General features: G+C 36.5%; 1 long non-coding RNA gene across 2 annotated transcripts; it reads right to left on the reverse strand.

Annotated features, from left to right (window-relative positions):
• Positions 1 to 12,636: 12,636 nt before the first annotated feature.
• Positions 12,637 to 21,438, reverse strand: LOC136791330 (uncharacterized). 2 transcript variants are annotated; one of them, XR_010833091.1, is made up of 3 exons: positions 18,581 to 21,438; positions 13,501 to 13,716; positions 12,637 to 12,775 (listed from the first exon to the last, which is right to left on the reverse strand). It is a non-coding gene; the product is annotated as an uncharacterized lncRNA (long non-coding RNA). The 2 variants fall into 2 exon arrangements; XR_010833088.1 differs by having other exon boundaries at positions 12,690 to 13,716; positions 18,581 to 18,797; positions 19,286 to 21,438.
• Positions 21,439 to 24,559: the final 3,121 nt, after the last annotated feature.

The raw sequence follows: 24,559 nt of genomic DNA on the forward strand, positions 1-24,559 counted from the left end.
TGGATACACATGGACACACACAGAAGAAGCTCAGCCTATGTAATTTATTAAATAACTGTCTTTTAAAAGCCATGTGTGTTCAATATGAGGAGGAGAAAAAGGGAGACAATTTCAAAATTCCACTGTGTGCCTTTGTTTATAAATTCATTGAGATTTATTTGTGTTTCTGTGCGCTTAGTATAGCAGCTATGTGAAGTACATTGTGCACTATGCTAACAGTTATGTGTGCTGATTGATGACTGCCATTATTATTCATTATGCACATTATGGATTAGGTTGCTAGACAGGCTTTATTAATACAGGAATTTTACAAAGCATTTCTTGGAATGATCACTGTACATGTTTTGTAAATATGTTTGTAGTACAAGGCATTAAACTTGTAGCCACAGATAGCTACAGCTACAAAGAATAAGTTACTAGTTTCTGATATTTCCTCTTTGGATTTCACAGATTTTTGTGAAGGTGCAATTCAGTATTATCTTGTTGAGTTCTACCATTGCAGAGTGTTTGTTATCGCATCTATTAGGTTTTTCTAGGTGAAGGTGGGGATCTCTAGATCTATTGGCCAGTCGTATCTGTGCAATTTATATAGGCTTTACTTGCAGATGTCATACTCCAATAGATATATGAAAGGAAGTGGCTGATAGGAAGAGTTACATAAGGCTCTGGTTGGCTATTTGGTGTTTGTAGTGTATGATTATTCGCTAAGTTTCAAGCAAAATCAAGCCCAAACCAGCAATTAGTTAGCTCCTGCATGCATCAGCGTTGTCCCTGGAGAGAGCACAGAGAAAGGAAAGGAGAGCAGAGAGGGACAGATTTTTGTGGGCTTGAAGTTTTGTAGCAGCCTCAGGATTAGGAGGCATTCTTACTTCATTCAGAGGTTGAAATACGCCTTGCCTTCTCTAGTCTCAACAGCAGTTGTTGTTGATGCCTATTTCTGGATTTTTGTTTTGTTTTGTTTTGTTTGGGGGCTTTTTTTTTTTATGGGAACTTTTGACTGCACTTAGTTTTTTACATCAGCAGTGAAATGTATATCCTTGAGACTCAAATGATAGCGTAGCAAAGAACAAAGTTCTAGTTGACTCTCAAATGTTAAAGGCAGAAGTGGAATCTTGCAGTTACAGGTTGGATCGTGAGCCATCTTTCTAATGAAGGGACCCACATGATTTTCCCATGAATGAAACCATGTTCTTGAACAGTTTTTGCCCACATACTCAAAAGGAAAAATCCCTCTAAATATGTGCATGTATCTCACATCAATTTGAAGTTCTTTGGGAACAGATAAATACACTTTCTGAGGTGAACTTTTCTCAAAATTGAGCGCAATATAGCTTTTCAATTCTGTTCACACTATGAAAGCAGAATGGGTCTTGCCAGAATTGCAGTTTACTCTTACAACTTAATGAATATGCAAAAATTTCAATTAACCACCTTTTCTGGTCTGTCAAAGATCAGGTCAAAGACAAGTAATTGAAATGAAGAGAAGCAATATAGAAAATTCCACAAAGCTATGAACAGTGATGTATGGCTTAATATTTTGGTAGAAGTAGTACATATAGTATTAGATAATCTGGAGATTTGAAATAGAATATCTTCCTGGGAGCTCCAAGACATCTTGTTTCTGCAGAATCTCAAGCATGATGTTAATATCACTACAGTGTCAGTGTAAGAGCAAAATTAGATTTGAATGATTTGCTTGACCTGTGTGACAGTACTAAATGGGGAAATATAAATCCTTTAGTGGGCTTAAAAAAAGGCATCCTAAACGACAAATGTAACTTGTTGTCAGTTCAGATGTATCCTTAGTGACTGTCAAATTTTCTTTTGATAATATATATATATGTATATATGCTATGGTGAAGATGTGTAGGAGTGCGTTCCAGGCAGCAATACCCAGAAATAAACTGAGCATGCTGTAGCTGCTCCTTCACTGTGATCATTATTCGGTTGATGAAAAGCAATCTTCTGTTCCGTGGGGCTGCAGCTCACAGCTCTTGGCCATTCTCTTTAACTCCTTGCAAAAGAACATACCTAGGTGGAGTCCATGGTGTTGAGGTGAGGTAAAGAGTGTAAAAGCTGAAAGATAGCTCGATGTTGAATTGTGTTACAGAGAAGTAGGTTTGATGGAAGGACCATGAAGTTTAAGAAGAAGAAATGAGGAAAGTGGCTGTCAAGCAAAGGTAAAGTAAGGCATATAGATGTGCTGGTAGAATCTTTGGTCATTGGTGCATATTCCATACAGAAAAAGTACATTTTTACCCAATGTGTGCTGCCTTTTCAACTTTGGCAGCACAAAGAGAAGTTACATAATCATTTCTGGCAAGTCAGAATATTTCACTGTTAAAACTCTAAAAATATTAACATGTCTCTGATATATATATATATGCAATCTATTGCATAGATTGTATTAAATGATTCTATGATTCTAATTGCAATTGTTTAAAACCAAGTTTCTAAACGGAGGCAAATGCTTCTACTGATGCTACTTAACAACTACCTTTCCAAATAAAATATATTTAAATGTTAAGGTTCTCTAAATAGTGGTAACCATGCCAAAGATAGAACAAAAAAGTTAGAACTGAGTCTAGACTGAAGAATTTCCGATGTTGCTCTACATTGCTGACATACAGGTTTTTTTTTCAGTTGTGATTTGCACAAGGACATGTCAAATCATCTGAACAGATGAGATTGCAGAGAAGACTAGTGCTGATTCCTTTCAAGCTGTGCAGAAAAAACTCAGGTCACAGTTTAGTGATGCCATAATGATGACATAATCTTAATTTAATCAGGGTAAATGTAATATTCACAAAGGAGAGCGTTCAATAATTAAGAAGTAAGTGTAGTACATAACGTTGAGGGATTTCTTTTAAAGACAAATTTCTATATAATGGTATACAAGTTAGCAAAGAATATATCTGTCTTCCAACAAGTCCCTAATACCTGGCTTGCTGCAATATTATCTACTCTTACAAATTGTCTTTACTTTGATTTCTGATCTGTTTGTAATTACGTGGTTTGTTAGATGCTGGAAGGCATAGCAATGTTACTTTGCTTTTCTGATCTGTTTCCTCAGATCTGAAAGCTAATGTACTCGAAAGTTTGTGTATTTACACCAGATATAGCATACTCTGAGGTCAGCCATTTATCTAGTCCATCCATCCAACTTTTTCTAGCATCTCACTCTTAATCTCAGATGCCAGTTCCCATAAATTAGCTTGCCTCTTTACAGGCATTGCACAGTAAGTCAAAGAAGCTTGTTTCTTCTAGGGATTTCATTTACTTTGTTACCACTTTGCGTTCGTTGTGACTTTTATAGGAATATTGCATAAATTTTTGTTTGTTTTTAAGTGCTGTTTCTGCGGCAGACTTGTGGACTAGTTTAAGGGTTAAAACTTTGTGTTGTTGTAAATGGAGCATGGCAAGGAATTGGTCTAGTTTCTCACCTCATCTCATTTTGAGACCTGAAAATAAATTATTTAAGCAATAAGGATAGACTTCGCTGTGGTGCTGATTAACACCCACTCTAGATGTTTGCCTTGTTTTTGCATCACATGTGAACTGTGCATTAATCAGCACTAATGCACAAGATAACATTTCTTATTAAGGTTTAAATTCTTTTTTTTTTTTCTCTTGATAAAATTAGAATTTAAGCATTTATTGCCACTAATAGTTATGATTTGTGAGCAAAATGTTAAATTCTTATTTCTAGTATTTTCAATGACAAAAATGCATTCAAAAACAAATTTTATTTGGTGGTGGGTTTTGTTTGCTAGTTTGTTTTTTTAGGATTTTCCTTTCTTATCTTACTAGTTACAGACCTAAAGCACTTTCATGGAATTCATATATTTTCAGTTTGAATTGTCTTTTCCTTTTAGTATTGACTGATTCATACTTAGGTCAGTCTTGCACTGAGGCATAGCTAATGTTATTTTATTTCTGGAACATCAGCTCCTGCTGTAGCACAACAGAAATTCCTACTAGAAGGACGCTAGATGGTATTGATGGGTGCAGCTACATTAACATCTCAGTTTGGTTCAGGAGTTTACATTTGAGGGCTTTTGTTTGTTTGTTTGTTTTCTGGTATCTGGCTTAACAGTTTTTTATTTGCATTGTGGAGTTGTCTTTAGGGCTTCCATTGCTTGGCATCACTTGTTAATGCTGTCATAGCCTGTGCTGCTCTGACTGGGTATTCTGTGGGCCCCAGCTATAAAGTGGATGGACCTTTACATCTTTGCTATCAGAGGAATTCTAAAAACATTAAAATAGCTTTCAAACTCTATGTTAAGATTTTACTTAAACACAAAATAAAACAGCATTTTTCAAGCAGGAAATCAGGGTAAAATTCAGATCTGAGTGAAAGAGTATAAATTAAAATGTTTTTAGCAAATTAATATCTTCCTGCATGCTGTTTCATTTCAGAAAAAAAAAAAAAAAAAAAGAAAAGAAAAAAAAAAGAAAAGAAAAAAAGTCCTATCCTTTTGTTTTACTTTCTCTCCAGTAACATTTAGCAGCTTTCTGGGTTGCAAAAACCTTACACAGTCTATTCTGAATTCCTCAAAAAGTCTTCAATTTCTTTGTCTCAGTGACATGTCTTTGTGTCTGCTTTTCCATTCCCCCGGATGCATTTGGTAAGTACCTCCTAGGAAGAAGGAATTTTACTAGGCAGAATATAAAGGGATTTACATGATCCATTGTACTAAAACAGGAAAAGAAAAGAACGGGAAAGACCCTGCTGGAACAGGATCATCTGAACTGGTTCAGAGCCAAGGGCACAGCAAGCACGTAATCCGTATCACTTGTGTTGTGCTATGTTTTGCAGCATAAAATCTCATTATTCATGAACACTCCAACCACATGCAGCAGTTTGGGAACATCAAATCTTGTATGCTCTGGTCTTTGAGCATAGTTAAAAGAGTTCTGTAGAGTGACCTTATATTACCGTCATTAAATAAGGTCTAATCCACAATAAAAGTTAGGATTTACTAGGGGGACATGAGGGAAACAAAGCATGATGTGCGCCAGCCTGGCATCACTGAAGTCTGTGAGTGAACCACCCCTCAGGTGTCAATACTCAATAGATTAATTCCCTTCCACTTCTCTTCTTTTTAGTTTCTGAATACTACAGATATTTCATGGGTCTTTTCCACTCTGAAAGATACAAACTTTTTGTTTGAGTAAAAATTGGTCCTTTCTGCATCTGAAAGCAATAACAAACTAAAGCTAAGCAATCTTATGACTATTGTTCACTGGTTAGTTTACCTAAAAACTTACATTTTTCTGCTTTGCTTTCTGTTTAGTCACAAACTCCTGTCATTTTCTTCCTCCCCCGTACACAAGTTCTCTTATTCTTTTTTTATCTTTGCTGCTGAAATCTCAGCCTTCTTTTACAGTAGGTTTTCATTTCATCTTCACTGCTTCAAATGTTCTCCCTTCTTACACATCCAAATTTTGACATCATTATCAGATGCATTGCTGTGATCACAGTTCTTTCCTTCCTAAATTGTTAGGCAGCTTTTGCTCTTTCACATACAGTTCAAGTTTATGCTTTAGAAAGGTAATGTAAAACACTCTCTAGCTATTCTCCCACTCACTGCTCCCCCTGCTTCCAGTGCTTGGAATATACCAGTCTCCATTCACCTTGCTAAGTGTGTCCATTCTTCTCTTTGGAAGCACTTTTAATAATCTGTACATTTGGCAAAGCCCATAAGTACAGGCAACCCTTGGAGAGCCCATTTACAACATAAGGTGAAGATTTCACTCTGGTTCCCTTCAGCGCCTGATGACAGAAGCACTTCTGTCACCTCTCCAAGGTAGATGCCTTCAGGGGAACAGCACTTATGGGACTGTGAGCCCTGGGCCCTGTGTTTGTATATCTCTGCTCTTTTAAAGACACACACTGCCTTAATTTCAGTTGTCGTCAAAAAATTAAATAACATAAAAATGCTGCTTCTAGATGTTAATACTGCTTTTGCAACATATGGACTGTCTACGTTCATCTGGGAAACTGTATAAAAGCTTTGAGTGTTGGTTTTTTTTTTTAATTCTTTTTTTTTTTTTAATTGGTGTTTCATTTTAAAATCTCAAATTCATCTGGATGTTTCCTCAGCTGATGTCTTAGTCAACATTAGCATTTAGTTGTCCTTTTAGAAATCACTGGGTGACTTCCAGGTGATTAACAATGTGAAAGTCCTAGGCAATTCTGGGACAGAATTATAGCACTCTGAATGTCAGTTTGGAACATATATTGACTATTGTGTCCATCAGCAGCAAAATTTCTATTTCCAGCCACCCACAAGTGTCTGTGCTTAAGCATGTTTACTTCTGCAGTGGAATATTTCAGAGAGCTATTTTGAAAGACATGGGCTTCTTTTCTCATGAGACCACCGCTTGATGCACTTCCTTGTAAATAAAGATGATACTTTTTCTTGGCATTTAGTTGATAGACAAAATCTTAATTTTTTAAATAATTAAAAATTTAAATTCTCTTCGATTTATGCATTCATGTTTGGACCTTCATCTTGATTTCCCTCATATGAGGAGCATAGCCTTTAGAGATTATAAGAATTTATCAGCCAACTGGTGGAATGATGTTTTAATGTAGAAGTTAGGTAAAATTTTACTTTGAGTGAGCCTCCGCATTTAAAGAGCATCATTTCATATTGCTGTATTTAGGAAGATGCAATTACATATTCAGTAGGACAAGGTAGATTCTATGTCACTTCCCAGTTACATATACAGAGAGCTCTAACTTAAGTGAAGATGCATTAGAATAAATAAAAGCACGTGTTTTTTTTTTTCCTCAGCAGTACAACACTGATTCTCCATGAGTCTCCTCAGAAATATTTGTACTTTTTTTTTGATATCAGAAAAATTATACTTAGGGAAGCAAATATGCTTCTTATATTTCCTAATTAATCTTAAAATATTTCTGATTCCATTAAGTACAGAAAAACTGTGCAGAGGATGGGATCTCAATTAAGACTATCTTGCAGCAATATTTTGTCATTTAAGTACTGGAGATTTCATTTGTTAATAACATTTTTATTAAGAATGGTGATCTTACAGGGTATCTTATTTGACATAGGGTTTTTGTTTGTTTACAAAATGCGTTTGAATGACTGCAGCATTCTTAATGCAAGAATTCAAATGCTTTTCCAATTCTGTGTTCTTATCTAAGCAGATCCTATAAGTACACTATAATCAAGTTCACAAACAGAATAATATACACTTCAGTGTGCGTGCAAACATGTATAGCTGTTATTAAGACAATGTATAGATAGAGGTTTCTAATTTTAATGGTGCCTTTGAGCAAGTAACATTTCCACCGTTCATCAGATTGAAGGGCCATCATTTTAATATAGTCTTCTGTATGCTATCACATTCTTTCCAATCCATTTCACAAGGAAATTGTCCATTGTTAGAAAGATATTGTTTGCATGGTTTGGTACATCACGGTCACACTATTAACCTTCAAATATTATGCACACAATTGACATACACTAAAAGAAGCGAATCAAGATGTTTTCACTTATTTTTGCTGTCTAGAGGACACATGTTAAATAATGTGCTCTTAATTTGACTGACAAGAGACCATGAAAATGATACTTTTATAATACAGAAATAAACTAAGAAGAATTCTGAAGATGTTAATGTTAGAAGGTTCGTTGCTTTTTTTTTTTTTTTTCCTTTAAGTGCCCTAATACATGGATGCCCAGACTAGGCTTTGTTGTTTCCTTCCCATACTTATATGATCTAAACTCATTAAAATTGAAGCACTGTAAATAAGTTTTGCACTGGAAATATATTCAAGTTATTGAAAACAGTATATATTGTTATCCAGCTTATCAAACCTTTAAAGTGCATGTAGGTATCCTTTGTCTTCAGAATTAAAACATATAAATCCCAACCTACTGAAAGAATTAAGTGAATTGTTATCATGCATGAATTAATATATGCAAAGTTGTTAGTGAATAATTCTGTGTTGTTGAAACTAGAGCACACATAAGAACCAAATACTTTCTTCCTCAGTGATTTATAAGAATTTAATTTCATCTTAAAACAGAGGCTGAATTTTTTTGCTCAGTTTTTCACTTTATTGGCATTCATTGTTTCACAGACTACCTACTTCTCAGAGGGCTAAATCTGCTACACGATCTTCATGGTCCAATACGAAGCTTATGGCTTATTCTTCTGCGCTGATGTGGTGAACGTGGTTCTACTCTTTTAAACTACTTTTCTGTCTTTTCATTCCTGACCAAGTAGCCTTCCTACAAACATCTGCTTCTCATGGACATTAGCAAGTGTTCTAAGGTCTAACTTGGTAACTAGACGGGTTCTTCCACTCCTTCATATATGTAAGGGGGAAAAACACTCTCTTTCTCTGTCCCTTTCCTATAGTTAGTGAATAGTGTTGGCTCCCATGGTTAACCCAGGTTGTTATGTTGTGCTATGCCTCCACTTGAAATTAGGATAGGAAGCAGGGGAAGAAGAGATGGGAAAAAAAAAAAAAAAGTCTTGAAATGAAGAAGCATTCTCACAGGAGTGGGTCTAGAGTGTTTATTCTACCCATTAACCCCACTGTAAATTACCTTCTTGAGCTGCTCTCAGTAGAGTGCTTTTTCAAGGACTTCAAAGCACTAGTATTTGTTCTCCAAATGGTTGAAGAAAACTGCTGATTTTCTTTTCACAAAGTGAGTATGATTTCCAACTGAAAAGTCACATTACATATTAGATGAAGTTCCCTAACCATGGTTAAGTGATAGTGAATGCCAGTGTTTAGCAAGAAAAGTACTTTGATACATTTTATGCTTTTATAAAGTCTCACATCAAATGCTAGAATAATTGATTTCTTCTAAAATGCTTGCAATTTTTATGTGCAGTGCTGGTCAGTGGATGGACAGCTAAGACTTAGGATATTCTTAAAGCAGAGCATTTTGCATGATTTTCTTTATTTAAATAAAACTTAAGGATATGTTCCAAGTTAGGCTTCTGTCCTGGTGAAGTAGCAAACTTTTACCGTAATCTGAGATCCCTGCCCCTGAACTAACGACACTGCCTCATTTTCAGCACCTATTAAAGAAAATTACTGTTTTTGCTTTCTAAATTTTGTTTTCAAGACTCACAGTGAGGGAAGTCTTTCTTTTATTTCAGAAAATCATAACAGCTCTTTGTCAATATTTTGAAATAGGAACAGAGACAGACATGAAATATTAAACATGTGCCAAATCCCATCCTTTCTGCTAGCACGCCTTTGATTTCAATAGTTCTGTTTAGTCTGGGTTATTTATACTTTTCCAACAAGAACTAATTTAAACATTCATATTCCTAGATCTCAGTTAAATATTTATATAAGTTTATAAAGCTGCTTCTGCTGATTAGTGAGCTACCTGTTAAGGGAGAACAAAGAACTTCAAAAGGCAGCAAATTAAGGTCACAGGTCAGTGTTCAGGCAAAATAGAGCCAGGCTACCAAATGATTTCCTGTTATGAAGCCAATAAATCAGGGAGATGTTGATAGATGCAAGCACTGGGGCAGTGTGTCAGCTTCATGAAAAAATTGTTTAACAGATTCAGGTGATCGATGCTGTCAGAATCTTGCATGTGAAAAATATGATGACAAATTAAGCTGTAAGGCTGTGACACCAGAGATTATTATGTGCCCCTTCCCCCTGCCCCCCACCACTGCCACCATCATTTTACATATAGCCTAAAACAAAAAGCACAACAAATAAATAAATAAAATTACGTGTCTGTCCATTTGTGTCCCTTGGAAAGCCCACAAGTGAGGCGGAAGGCTAATGGATTTTCAAAGCAAATGCAACCTGCTGCATAAGCCCTGATTGAAGAGCTCTGAAGGGGAAGAAAATAGATAAAGGGGTTATTGAATTATTAATGGGCTCTATGATAGTGGCCTAATTAGAGCTAAAGAGGTATCACTTTTTACTAATGGTATGATGAAAACAAAAATAACCCATCACAAGTCATCATGAAAGAAATTCTGTTAAAATTATATAAAAAAAATACCTTTTCATGGCAAAAGGCATTATACTGTATTTACTTATAGCAATTTTGGGGGGTTGTGTATTACAAAACAGAAAATGAAAATCTGCCACTCATTTTTTTTTTTTTTTTCTGAAAGACACAAGCAGAGTAATCTAGTAATTGCTGCTGAAGGCTTGGGCCTTCTTGCTTCCTCAATCTGAAGACACTTAAAACTGACAAAAAAGATTAATCTCTATTAAACAGAGTATATTTGTAGTCAAATGTGTCTGCTACCATGAGCCAGTGAAAGCTGAGTGATGTGGTTTATTCATTTTTATTTGTTTGTTTCTTTCTTTTTTCCTTTTTAAGATAAAGGTATTTAATGAGATGTTTTCTGAAAACTTGCAAAATAGTGCCCAAGAGACCTTTAATGTGATCTTCATTGGAAGCTTGCTGTTGGGAAGCAGTGCCCCCCCTGCCAGCTATGATGAGTTCCAGGCTTGCCAGCTCCCTCCACCCAGGTGCTCACCCTCCCCATGGCTTCAGTGAGGTGGAAGGGGCTCAGTGAAGGGCTCTGAGTGAGGCATTTGGCTGGTTTCCATCTGGGTCAAGCACAAGCTCTTTCTTGATTTCCATCACGTGATGTGTAAGATAGGTCATTGCCTTTACTCCAGAGTCAAAAAAGTGCCAAAAAAGCAAGCATGCAATGTGAGATACAGATTCTCGAGCATTAAGCTAATCCATGAGCTCCTACAGCTCATCAGGATGTAGGAGTGCTGACTTTATGGGAAAAGTTGGCAGACAAAATAACAAAAAGTATTCGTGCCTGCACTAAGAAATACTTGAAAGCCCGCACAAACTGTCATGAGAACAGTTCACAGTTTATTTTTTCAGTATAGTCTTTCAATAAGATTTTTTTCAATAGTTACTTGGTCCGAAACATAAGATTATGGGAATTACTTGTCTCTCTCATAGATGGACAGGGAAGTGCTGTGCATGTAAGTGTTTTGCAGACAAGCTCACCAAGAGATAAAGACATTTTTCTCTGAGTGGCACACATATTCCCTGTTTGTTTGTGTCTCTGATCTCTCTCTCTCTCCCTCTTTTTTTTTTCTTTTTTTTTCAATGGGTTTGTCTTATGCCCTGTTGGCTGGAGTCTGTATAGAAGTCTGTATAAAACAAAAGATCTCATACTGTCTTCTTTCTCAAAGTGAATTGATGATGTTAGATGGAAAATATATAAACCAAAAGATATTTTTTTTTTCATAAAGTCTCCCTCAGATCTTTGCCCGAGTCAGTTCATAATGATGAGGGCTGGCGATTTGAAGGATATGTGTGAGTAGAAAGTTCCAGGTCAACTCAGAAGTTTTTTTGCAAGAAAAGTAAGCAATCAAATCAAACCAATAGAATGGATGAGATTTACTGAATTTGTTTGATTCTGCTGATTTGAGAGAAATGCAATTTAAGCTATAATTTTGCAAGGCTAATTTTCAGTGTCAGGCATTAAGAGTGCAGGCTCAAGGTGTGCTCTGGAATGTGTTGTCAAGCTGGTAAATAGGCTCCCTCAGCAGCTGCCCTCCTGGGAGGCATGAGTGACAGCTCCTGAGAACGTCCCCTTCCTACCACCAAGCTCATCCCATCTCCAGGCATGTTGGTTTAGGTGCTGTTCCAAATCCAGTTCTTTCACAGTGAAAAAGATATTTCTATTTAGAAGTGTGTGAGCCAGCCTGGATCACTTTAATAGACTCAAGTTAGAAGGAAACTACACAAGTCGTGCTGCTGCTGTGAAGGGTCACTACCTCTGTTTCTGGGTTAGTGGCAAGGAGATTTTATCAGGTTCAGTTGTAGTTGGATCAGGACAGGCAAACGCAGCCCAAGTATGTCAGATATACACAACACAGTTCAACCTTTCTGAAGGTTGCCTTTCCGTCTCTTCCATTTTTAGCATAGGCCAAGCCAGCCAGACTTTTTAAGAGTCTAATAATCATGGCTGAATTTGGATCAGCAACTCATACCTTACTGAGCAATGATGAGAAAGAGTATTGACAGACTGAACAGCAACACCCAATCCTCCCTTTGCTCATCACCCACACGCACAATCACAAGGAATGTTTTGCTCTCACTAAAATACCACCACCATATGTGAATGTCTGGATAGCACAGCTGGCTCAGGGGACAGTATTTGCCACAGATTATTACAGATGTGCTGTCATCAAACACCACATTTTTGTCTCTTGCCTAAGCCACAAATGGCAGATCTGCATGCATTATTCAGGTAAATGCCGTGGCTGAGGTGCTGGCACAGACTACAGCACACTTCTGGCCCAGTGATATACAAGCTGCTCCATCACACTGAGGTCATACAGCTATGCTTTGTATCTCCTGGATGATGTTTTCAGACAGTTCTATCTCTTGTTTATGGGAAAAAAGGGGCAATAAGAAGGGATAGAAAGCAACAATTTATTAATATCATACAGACTCATAAAATATTGCTTCCTTTGCAATCCTGTAATAATGTATGAGCAACATAGATCAGTTTGTGAAGTTAATTTCTTTCTAGAAATTCTGTGTGTTGCAGGAAACTGCATAAATACTCCACAGCAGTGCCATTTGCTCCACTGAAGCAATAACCATTTATTTCTGTGAGTTCCAGAGTTATAGTGTGAGGGTCTTTTATTATTAACCCCAGTGGTCTCTGCATAGGTTACTTTCATCTATGTGGAAATGTGCAAACCTTCTTTTATCAACTTTTAATTTTCATACACTGAGGAATTGAGATGAGCCAACTGGATACCCTAGGGATGAAGACATTGCATGTGGTACATATTGTCATTTTAATGTAGACACATTAACAGTTTTTCAATACACAGTGTACTTACAGTAGGTTGTTAAAAATTGCCTTGAAATTTGGATTGAAAAAGAAAAATGTAAGTCTTTGGTTTATCATGTGCGTAACAAACTGTCAGAACGCTACATGTGGTTATATAATTAAAGGCCGCCATTCTTCACTCCATGACAGTGCTGTTAATGAGTCGACTCTATTGAGGGTCTCTTCTCAGATATATCTTAGGGTGCTATATACTATCATTTTAAAACAGCATGAGTACAATGGCAATTTATTAAAATACCATTAACTTTCTCAATACGACTATGAGGTTAATTAAATATAACAAGTTCACTTCTGTGATTGGCTCCACATTCTGCAGGCTATTTTTTCACCAGATCCTCAAGGATTTCCCATCTGTGTGGGAAACCAAGAGGCACCCCATGTGACATAGTTTTCTGAACTTTGAGAGATTTGTAATTCCCTGTCAAAGAAGTGCAAATTAAATTTAGGTCTTGATTGCCTCCAAGATTTAGGTCCAAAAATTTCTGATCCAAAACTCTGTCCTAATGCTATGGAAACATTTCTCTGTCTTAATAGTGTGGTTTATATCGGTAAATTAAACATGGCTACAAACATGATGGTCTGATTCCTGAGGCTAACTGATGAGAAACAACCTCCATCTCTCCTACTTACCCGTCTTTAGGTTCCACAAGAGGCTAGCTGCATGAAAACTGTTTGTTGAGCTGTACCTGTCCCAAGTTAACTCCAGACTTGTACACTAGAGCAGTTGGGAGAGTACAAGCTGGCCTGGGCCAAAATCACACCAGGGATCCTCCAATAGTAAGAAGGTATAAACAGTTGTGTCCCAGATCCTGAGTGTCACAAGGCACTGTTTAATTTCCTGCTAGCCTGTGAATGATATCATAGGAAAAAAAAAAAAGAAAAAAAACAGTTAACTAACCAGCAATCAGGGAGCTATAGAACCAGGCCTACTGAGTAACTTCCATCATCTGTAGACCCAGGAATGTGTACTCAACTGGACTAAACAGCTTGACATGTACACAGACCTACCCTTTCTTAAAATTATGATAATGATGACAATAATAATAATTCCAATGCAATGGACATGCATTTTAAATGTTTGTGTTACTACATCATGATAAAACCTTTCACTTTAAAAGGCTCTATAATAAACAGCTCTTTAAACAAGAAGCTTGATAACCTTCCCTTCAACTTTGTTACAGAAAAATTGAAGTACATCATCAAATAGAATCAGCATAGGCCATATAGTATTTAATTTGCACAAATTAGATTGTGTTCAGATAAAACCATACTGTTTGTATATATATTTTCTGTGTATTCCACTGGCTACTTAGAATTAACACATTATTTCCAGCAAAGCTATTGGAGTTCCTGCTTTTTTTTTAGATACTTATCTGATACTTTCAAGGGCTGGAAATAATCACCTTTCCTACAGTCTTTTTTGCTAATGTAAGAGACAGCTCTAAACAATCTAGCCAAAGCCTAAACCTAAACGAGCATGACTTACACTCATTTTCTTACGACTCATATTGAAGTGACTACATAGGTACCTTTCTGTAGACTATATCTGTGCACAGCCTTCTAGTGATTTTTCTTCTGTGATCTTTCTATTCTATACCTGAAATAACAGTCTTTATATCTTTAATGCCAGTTCTGGAAACCCTGGTGAATGTTCCAGATACAAGTCAGCTACCAATCCATAGCTTGATTTCTCCAGAATATTATTACTTTTTTTCTTTCATGGGTCAAGGTGGTGGACCATGTTACAGGGCACACACATCCATGCTCCAGGAATAGTCGTAGTATGCATTTCTTGAACTTGAAAGTTTTACAAGGCCAACACTGAGTCAGCATTTATTATTTTTTAATATATGTTGTCAGGAGCATTTTTGGGTGACATAGGGGTGACATACTTAATCTAACACTATTACATATAAAATAAAAAGATTTAATTTCATTTAGCTAAATTGGGAACCCAGAATTATAGAAGAGCTATTATCTATGGATTGTTTTCCTCTATTCCTGCTTCTAAATAGTAAGAAAAGTGTGCCACATTTTTAAGAATATTTTAAGCTCTGACCAAGGCATATGTATAACAAATAGTGAGTAAATAGAGTACACTAGAGTAAATTGTGTGAATTCCTTTCAGATTACCCCATAATCTCCATGCAGTGTTTCTTACTTTGAGTATTAATTATCCCACAACATAATTGAGCCTTGAATTACCCATAATTATCTATTTTCTGTGGTAAAACAAAACCATGTAATTATTCTCTCTTCAATGCCTTGAATTTATACATTGTATGAACAGAATTTAAGCCAATGTGTGCCCAGCTATCAGTGAGAATGGGTTTATTCTTGCAGTCCTAAACTTCTTTATAACAACATAACTTTATTTCAAGAGAGCCAGAAATGTACCCCAGAGAAGAGCTAATCTACTTTGGGGATGTGAATGGTGAAGGTGTAGCCTAAAGTGTGTCTTTAATTGTCTTGATCAATGCTGTTTAAGCAAGGTTTAGGTTAAGGTGTGTGGAGATGTCTGGTCATAGTACATTACAGTATTGCTATGCCCCTCATACCATGTCTTTTGGAGATGTGACATACTTTTTTTTTTTTTTTTTTTGTACTGCATTTATGTACAGCAGGCAGACAGGACCTTGAACAGTTCCAAGATGGTTGCCTTTGAAGGTGCTTAAAGTTATCTATGTCTGTCTGAAGCATAGTTATTGAGACTCAAGCCCAGCATTGCCTGAATTAAATCATTAGGTAACTATAAACAAACCAAAAGAGTTATTTCCTGGAGTAGAATAGATCTAAATGGGATCCTAAACCTTAGATCCTGAGATTTGGAGTCTCATTTTACAAAGACAAATAAATGACATGCTCTAAAACAAATATAATACAGGGAAGTCAAAAAACAGGTAAAAGGTTTTGAATCATGTCATTTTCTGTTTTGTATCTCTGTTATGTGCCCTGTGATGGAGCACCTGCACCAAGGCTTTCTAGAAATGACATATTACAAAAAGGTCAGATATCATGCAATTCCTCTGCTGAGGCATCTGTCAAGTCATGATTGCCATCAAAACAAGGTAATGTCCTGAAAGAAAGCAGTATGTTTTGCAGCACTCTGTAGCATATGGCACTGGAAATGCATGTCAGTAAAGTAAAAGTCATGCCACGTACCTGCTTTTCAACTATAGCATGTTATTTGTCATAAAAAGCTGCAGTTGTTAAATTTTTCATAAACATTGTCCATGTTTTCACATATTGCTTCACATACCAGATTAAAAGGAAAGAAGAGAAAGCCTCTTTGTTCAGTACAGAAATCTAAAATGTCAGAATGTAACGCATAACACATCATTATAAAAAATATGAAGCTGATTCTCATTTACACAAAGGCCCACTTATATTGCCTGAACAGGGCAAAGGATTGCGAGTTTAAATCATCCACTTGAAGTGTAAGTGAGAATTGGGCCCAAATACTTGGATTTAATCCTAAATAACTAGGAGTCTTCTTTTGAAAATCCTTTGCAAAAATCTCAAGGAATGGTTACAATTGCTTCTCAGAAGGAAACATGAAGAGTAAGGTTATATCTAGAAGCAAATCGTTCAGGTGGTTTCAAAGCCATGCAATGTCCTTGAATACTAGTATTTGCAGTGGTGAATGTACAGGATGAAATGTGTTTTAAAATGTACATGTATACCATGGTGATAGTAGCATTTGAAGTACATATCCTGGATATATGAAAAAGGGTCAACCTCCTCATGACTCAACATAAAAGGAGTTTCTGCATGCCAGCTAAATAAAGGCTGAAATGAAAGGAAGGCTACCAGTTTAAATAGCCAAAAGGAATTTAACTTAATTTCTTATTTTACCTCTCCTCAACAGAGAAGTTATGTAGATTGTTTGTTTGTTTGTTTTATAGGTCAATACAAGCACAATTTGGTTTTAGGTATGTGTTCGCTGATGGTTACTAATGTATGCTCCCTAGCCTCACTGCCGAGAGACAGAAAGAGACTTAAGTCCAGGTCAAGGCTTATATATGAGAAAGATGAAGCCCTAGCTGCTCATCACTGGACTAAGAAAAAAACAAGCTTTCTTAGGCATTGGGATGGCTCTTAAAAGAGACGGCTAGGTGCAATTTCTAGTGAGCATGTCCACCAACTGCCATGATTTTGAAAATACCAACTTTTAATTGCCCTATATCATATACTCATCCTCAGTATTTTGAGTGGTTACTGCTTTAGACAAGATTTTACACTAGATGGACCGTTAGTTCTTGTCAACTTAGGCCTTTTTACCTGTTTGGGAAATGAATAATTTGATAGCTACAGAAAAATAGGTCCATAAAGCCCAGATAACTGCAGACTTCTTTTTCCTTTTTGCTTTTTACCAATTAATTGCTATTCAGGATTATATCCTTATTACTGCAATGTATTGCAGCCTATGAAGGAAGAGATGCTGTATTTGTGAGAAATCAAAACAGTCTGACTTACTATATTACACTAATTTTTAATCAAAGTACATTTACATACACTATTGTGAATATGCACATCAGAAAATATACAGCAAGATAAAGATACTCAACACTTTTTGACAGTAGAAACTGGAGGTACTGTGACTTAGTCCCTATCTAGATTTAGGGTTAGTGTAACCCATGGAAATACCTATGGCTAAATGTTAAAACTACAATGTCCATAAAATGTGCAGCATTATTAAGTATACATACTGAAGATATTATCATTTCTTTTGCAAAGCATGGCAGTATGTCAAATCTGTGAACTTGGAAAATCTTTCCTGTACTTAAGATCCGCTTAAAAACTTAGCAAATCTCCAAACTCAAATCCATGCAAGTAAATTGAGGAAATTTGTTGTATTATAGCTAATGCAGAAAAAAAATAAATAGTTTCAAATAGTAATTTTAGACTCAAGTGTTAAAAAGCAGGTTTCTTCTTATTTAAGAGGATTTTGTTTGTCTGGTCCTTCAAAATAGCAGGAGCTTTTGAAATGAACTGCTGAAAATGTTAAAATCCCAATGAATTATAAATGTAGTGAGAATCCATAAACCTATTTACTTGGATAAACCTAGACAGATCATTTATTTTTGAGTCCTAACTTCTTCATTTAGGAGTTTTCACTTTGTGCTGAAAATTCATGCACTCAGAATTGTACTTTGGTTCAAGTTCCTTTTGGAGTTCAGAAGACTTGCAGTTTGCACAACCGCCTGGCTTTGTGCCTTGGACATATAAGCAGAACTTTCCTTACAGTTGATATCTTTAAAGTTTACATTCTCAAGCCATGAATTCTCAATCATTTGAATTGATTTTTCTATCATTTCTCAGGCTTTATGGTCTTTCAAGCTTTTAAGACTTTTCTATCTGTAAAATGCTTGATTTGGGAGTATTTTAAACGTACTCAATCATAGGAAATACAAGGCAATGGAGAAATCAGCTGTGCTCTTCAGAAAATAGAATTTATTATATTTTGTGAAGTATTTCCAAGACCCTGCATGTAGCAGTGTGAAAAATAAATAAATGAATAAATACAAGGAATTAGCAGGTCTAATATATTTTAGTGGTGTATGCTGTCTGTTCAGTTCCAGCACAGACCTAGGAAAACAGCAAAACTTTGGCAGCAGGGATGTGACTATCTTTGAAGAATTTGACTCAGGCTTTGTCAAGGCTTTGAATAGTTATTGCCTAAACTGATATCTGTGTGAGACATACTCACCTCACCCTGCTTCACTTTTCACTTTCTGTATGCTGCGGGCTTCTGATGCTTTTTCTCTCCTCCATGTGATTCCCCAGTGGTAGATGCCAGCACTGCCCAACACAGATCCACCATCAGTCAGTGTCCGGCATGAAGGCAAATAGAATGAGGCACCTTCAGGCTATGCAGTGCTTCAGTCAGGACGTAATTCGTTGAAGGTTTCTCATTCAGGGGAATACTGTTGGAAGAAGCAATTCCAGGTAGAGAAGCACAATCATCCTTTGCACATGCAGAGTCAGGTAACACAACCCACCATGGTAGAGATTTGTTTCCATCATATGACTCAATGACTGAAGTCTTACATGTTGGACACCAATCTCTACATGATGAGTTTAGCACCAGCTCCAGCATCTTCATAATGTTGCACATACCTTGTCAAAGCAACTGTGGTGGCTAACAGCCAAGTAGCTACCCAGCCACTCTGTCACTCCCCCTTCACAGTGGGATGGAGGAGAAAATAGGATGAGAAACATTAAGGGACATGATGAAGACAAGGAGGTCACTTACCAGTTACTGATGTGGGCAAAACTGACACAGCTTGGGGAAAATTAATTTAATTTACTGTCATTTAAAATATATTTGGGTAGTGAGGAACAAAGACAAACAGTGAAACAACACATTTCCTGCCCCCTTTCCCATGCTCAGTGTCACTCCTGGCTGCTTTACCTGCCCAGAGCAGTGCAGGGAGAATCAGGGAATGGTTGTGGTCAGTACAGAGCAGTTTCTCTTCACCACTTGGCTTTCTCAAGCTTTCCCCCTGCTCTGCCTTGGGACATCTCCTCCTCCTCTGACCTTGGTGTTCCCTGTGTTGTTCCCTTCTCTGTGCAGCATTTTGCCCTTTCTTAAATCCATTTTCCCAGAGATGAGGTGCCGCCATCTTGGCTGCGGGGCCCGGCTGTGCCCTGCGGTGGGGCCGTTGGGGCCGGCTGGGGCCAGCATCGGGCAGGCCCGGCATCGCCTCATGCAGCGGCCACACAGCACCCACTGCCAGCACCTGGGCACCTGCACCCAGCACAGCTACATAAGGATAGGAAGGTGAGGTATCTCCCACTCCGAGCCCAGTTTTCTCTCAGGTAATCCGTGACTATATGTCCTGTTGAAATTCCTTGATTTTTCTACTGATGGAAATACAGCCACTTTTGTCAGTCTCCTGATACTGCTTTTTCATTAGAGTTGACTTTGTGTGGTGTTTATTCTCATGATTTCTCCATGATGAGGAGAGTGCATCTTCTCATTGTTATAGAGAAATGCAGTGATACCAAACAAACTTACCGTGCCTTTCACTGGTAACTTATATTTTGAAATATTTAATGTGAGACAGAAGCTATGTCTGTTACATTCACAGATACTTTTTCTCTTTGGCACCATATCATGAGTCTAAGGGGATGAAAACTAGATTTCCTCATAAGCAAAGAAGTGTTAATGGGATTTTAGAACTCCCTGAATTGTTTATAAATCTTTTCATAATTTAATACTCAAAACCTTAAGAATTACCTGGTCCATTGAGATGCTAAAAAAAAAAGAAATTGAACATCTGTTTTTCTTCGGTTTATAATCCTGAGACTGCAGATGCCAAAAATAGTTCTGATACATTGTTTAACGTTTAGAAAATCTGATCTACATCAGAACAAATTCAATGCAAGTAGGTTTTTCTGTTGAATTATTTTTCCATTGATATTAACCACACACAAATGTCCAGTCACCTGAAGCCACAGGGTTCATACCAAAATCTCTTCTGTTGAATGTGAGCCACAAGGTGAACAAGCAGCTTACAGACAGCCCAAGAGGAACGGACATGTTGTTGGCTCCCAGGGCTGCCAGCCCTGCTATGCCCAAATGGGCAGTAGCCATCTGGTTTGTTTTCTCAGCAGCTGGATTTCCTCTCTTTCCCAGGGTTACACAGTATCACTGCCAGTCTGTTAATATGGCTTTAGCATGGCAACAATGCTAGAAATGCTCATAAACCCCAAGACTGTTCAAGGGCCAAAGATTTGTCCTGGAAAGAATGGAAATATTTGGGGGAAAGAATTTGTTTTCTTCCCTTTCTGTGATATTCTTCTCCAAAAGTTTTCCTTTTGTACTTACAAAATAAAAACAATTTTGGAAGTTAAAAAGCAATGTCTTTCTCTCTGATTTAAATTTCCGACCTAAATTTAGCATGTTCTGCCAAAGAATCTGGAAGTATTTTCACCTTCATGCTCATTGAAATATTCTTCTGTTTGTACAATAGCCATTCCCTGCAAGGGAATGCAGTTCTTATCTGCATTAGATTTTTATTTTATTTTATTTTTTATTTGAGGGGGGAGTAGGGGCAAGATAATTTTATCTCCCCCTACCTTTTTTTCCCCTTTTGTTGACCTAGTTGTTTGTGGCACAGCTATACTGCTTCTTTTACCTTTTCCAAACACTTCTGTATATGTCTACCTACACATAACAGAGAGTGCATATTTCTTTCACTAAGGAAAAAGTAGTTTTCGCAAATAGGGTGATTTAACTTTATCACCAGGAACATGCAGACCTAATACTGCAGAGTTAGTCACAATTACAAGGAATTTAGGACAACTGTTGAAATGAAAGGAATGGACATAGTGTCTGTTCACAGAGAAACAGGAAAAGACTTCCTGATGTTAAATATGTCAAGTTGCATCCCAGCTGGAACTCTAACTACTGCGTGTGCCAAGTATTAAGACCATTGCTCAGGGCAATGCAGGTTTAATGGAAACTGTAGGGATCTAAGGTCCTTTTGAAGTATGCCTAGAAAAATGGGTTTGAATTTTATACATTTTAAAACAAAAGTTTGAAATTATAACATACTTTTAAACTCAGTATTTTAATCAGTTTTATTCCATTTATCAATTTCACCATAGGAATCTTTTTTGTTACCTTCTGTTGTTCCTTTTCTGCATGATTACAGTAAGTTATACGTCAAAACATTCAGCTTAAGATGGTGAGCTCTGGTGTTTAAAGTGATTAATGAAATTACTTTTTTTTTTTTCCTTCAGCATTTCTCTGCAAGTCCTTGGTTTGTCACATAGAACATAAATCTCTGATACTCAGTTCACTGTGTAACTACAGTGTCTTTGGGGCACAGAGCTTATCTTATGTTAACCCTTAAAGTTTAATGACCATAGTAAGTAGTCAGTGATTCATTAACACTAACAATTACTTTTCAGAATTAAAAAAAATCTTGTAAAATGTTTCAAAAAGATTAACAGGATTTTTAAAACCCAAAGGGTAAGTTAAAAAGGTGTCTTAAATGTGTACAGACACCATTATATTGCATTTTATTCATAGAAGAGGATGCTGAAGATACTCATAATGTATGTGCAAGCAGCAATGAGCTTCTTTGCTGTTGCCTAACTAAATGTCATTAAACATCTTTATGTTTTGATAAATATAAAATATTAAAATATAAATATTTTCCTAATAAAGAGTACCTGTCCTCTTACTAACTTGTTGAACCTGTACTGGACAGATAATATTTCTTGCTGTTCTCCCCATTTATTCAGAGTTTTCTCATTATTCTGCACCATAGCTGGGGGGGCTACATTTAGCCCTAAAATCTTTCCAGTGGTCACTAAATTCTTTTTTTTCTTACTTTTTGCTAGAAGAAGGGCTATCCGTGTGATCTCTGGAGACTTCTGTGGTGACCTGTGAATCTGAATGGCAGTATAATTATCATTCTATAATTCCCAGCTTTATATTTGATTAAACAGAAGCTTTGAGTAGTCTAATACCTTTCATTATCTGTTTTCCAGATAATGAATTGTGGTTGGTCCTGTGATCAGTCGCTAATAAGAAAAGTGATCTATGTGGAAAAGTATTTGGTTTCACTTGACACTGTATGAAAATGCTGGTTCACACTGTCAAGAATCCAATTGTTTTGGCTAGGTTAGGCAGGGCTTTTTTTTTTCTTTTATTTTTTTAAGATGGGATAAATGTCTTATTCTTCATTTGGTGTTACTGTCTCTTAACTGCAGAGGCACTAAAGTGTGAACCTAAATCTGTTTGGGATTGTCTCCACATGGAATACCCTGGGGCAAAGTGAGAAATTCCAGGAAAAGGCTATTGTTAATAGTGAGCAATATGCAGAGGGCAGTTTGCTCTCTGTATAGCTGTTTGGCATTGTTTTTCATTTCAGACTTGCTCAGGAGTCATCAAAACATTAGGACTGGCAGTAAAGCATACTTAATTCATGCGCTTTGTAAATATTTTTCATTTTGTTTTGTAAATCATGGCATAGCCTATGGCTCTTCTGTTAAACTGGAAGCCAGTATAACGTGGTACAATTGTACCGATTAGGACACCAAAGTTTATGCTCTGGATATAACATATAGTCATTCATCTCTAAAATGCTCGCTGTAATTCTTAATGCATTTACAGGATTTGGGGAATAATTTTGTCATCGTCTCTCATTTAACACTTACCCCTCATTTGCTTTTTCAGTCAGGCCTACTCTGAAATACTGTTCCATGTGACAATGATCATTGATGAATTTCTGTCCTATTTTATTATACTCTAGAGTAATGAGCATGAGAAATATGGGGTGCCTTTCTAAAGGAGACAAAAGTACTGTGCAAAATATGTTGATTAGGCATTCCACACAAATGCACTTTTAGGACATAGCACATTGTACATTATGCTCCTAAGGGACCAAGGAAATGATATAATCATCATACAGGCTTTTGATAGTTTAGTCAGTGAAAGAAAAATATCTGTAAACATGCTACCAAATTTACAGTTCATTGAAAGTGACAGAGAGATAAAAGAGTGGCTAAAAATGATCTAATAGAATATGGAACATTGCAAGAATGTATAGCACTTAATCTTGTATACACAAATGCATGTAACATTTCTGCACAGTTAATGACCCAGTGCTAAAGCTTGAGTGATAATGTATCATTGCTAGGCACATCTATGAATATAGAAGATAGCATTGTCTAATTAGGTTTGCAGTGCCTTGACTTTTTCATATTGATATTGGTGATGAAACTCTTTTCTACTTCTTTCTCTGTTTTAAAAATGCAGCTTTCATGAAATTACATTCATCTAAATTTTTATCGCTATTACATAAAACATTCTGTTTATTGTTCCTTTTTAACTAGTTTAAGAAATTTATGGTATTTCTCTTTTTCTCTTCCCTTCTTCATTATTTTTCCCTTCCTCCTAAAAAAAAAAAAAAAAAAAAAAAGGAGCTGAAAGTATTGTGAAATTGACTTGAAAGTTAAAGTCTTTCAAATAACTGGTCCTGTCATTGACAAATCTTTTTCTTCCACCCTGATGCATTTCATGGTAATTTAGAACAAGTTTCAGAAAATTTAAAATAATAAATACAGTTCTGCTAAAAGCATACATTATACAAGCAATAATTTAAAACTGTTCATGACATCAATTATATTTTGTCACGGTGAAATATATAACACATTAGATTTTATCAGCACAATGAAGAGATACATTCCAGAACCATAAAGGTGGAAACCAAAATGGTTTTTCCTTTGCCTAATGGCTTTAATTGCAGGATACAATAGAACAAGGTTGCACCTTTATTTAAAATTTCATTTTATCAACTGTCTATAACCTGTCATAGTATGCCCAGTGCATGACGGTTATATCATTCCATTCAGTTCCACCTCAACAGACTTGTGACAATATGCCAGCTGATTGTTTTCTTCTCTTTCTCTGGAAATGTGCAGGTTCTGTGTACTGTGGGTTTATTAAAATGCTGTCTAAGTTCCATTATGGACCAGTATTACCCATTATCCACTAGCTGTCCATCTATAGACTCATCATCCATCCATCCATCAATCCGTCCATCCTCTACCATTACTGTTTGTACTTTAGCAGAATTCATGTAGTAAACAAAAGTACTGAAATATAAGAATTATGATAGTGCTTTTTGCATGGTCTGGCAGATATAGTGTGTATTTCTGTCTTGGGTCT

The sequence above is a fragment of the Anser cygnoides genome, chromosome 1 (assembly GCF_040182565.1).
Source record: "Anser cygnoides isolate HZ-2024a breed goose chromosome 1, Taihu_goose_T2T_genome, whole genome shotgun sequence".
NCBI lineage: Eukaryota > Metazoa > Chordata > Aves > Anseriformes > Anatidae > Anser > Anser cygnoides.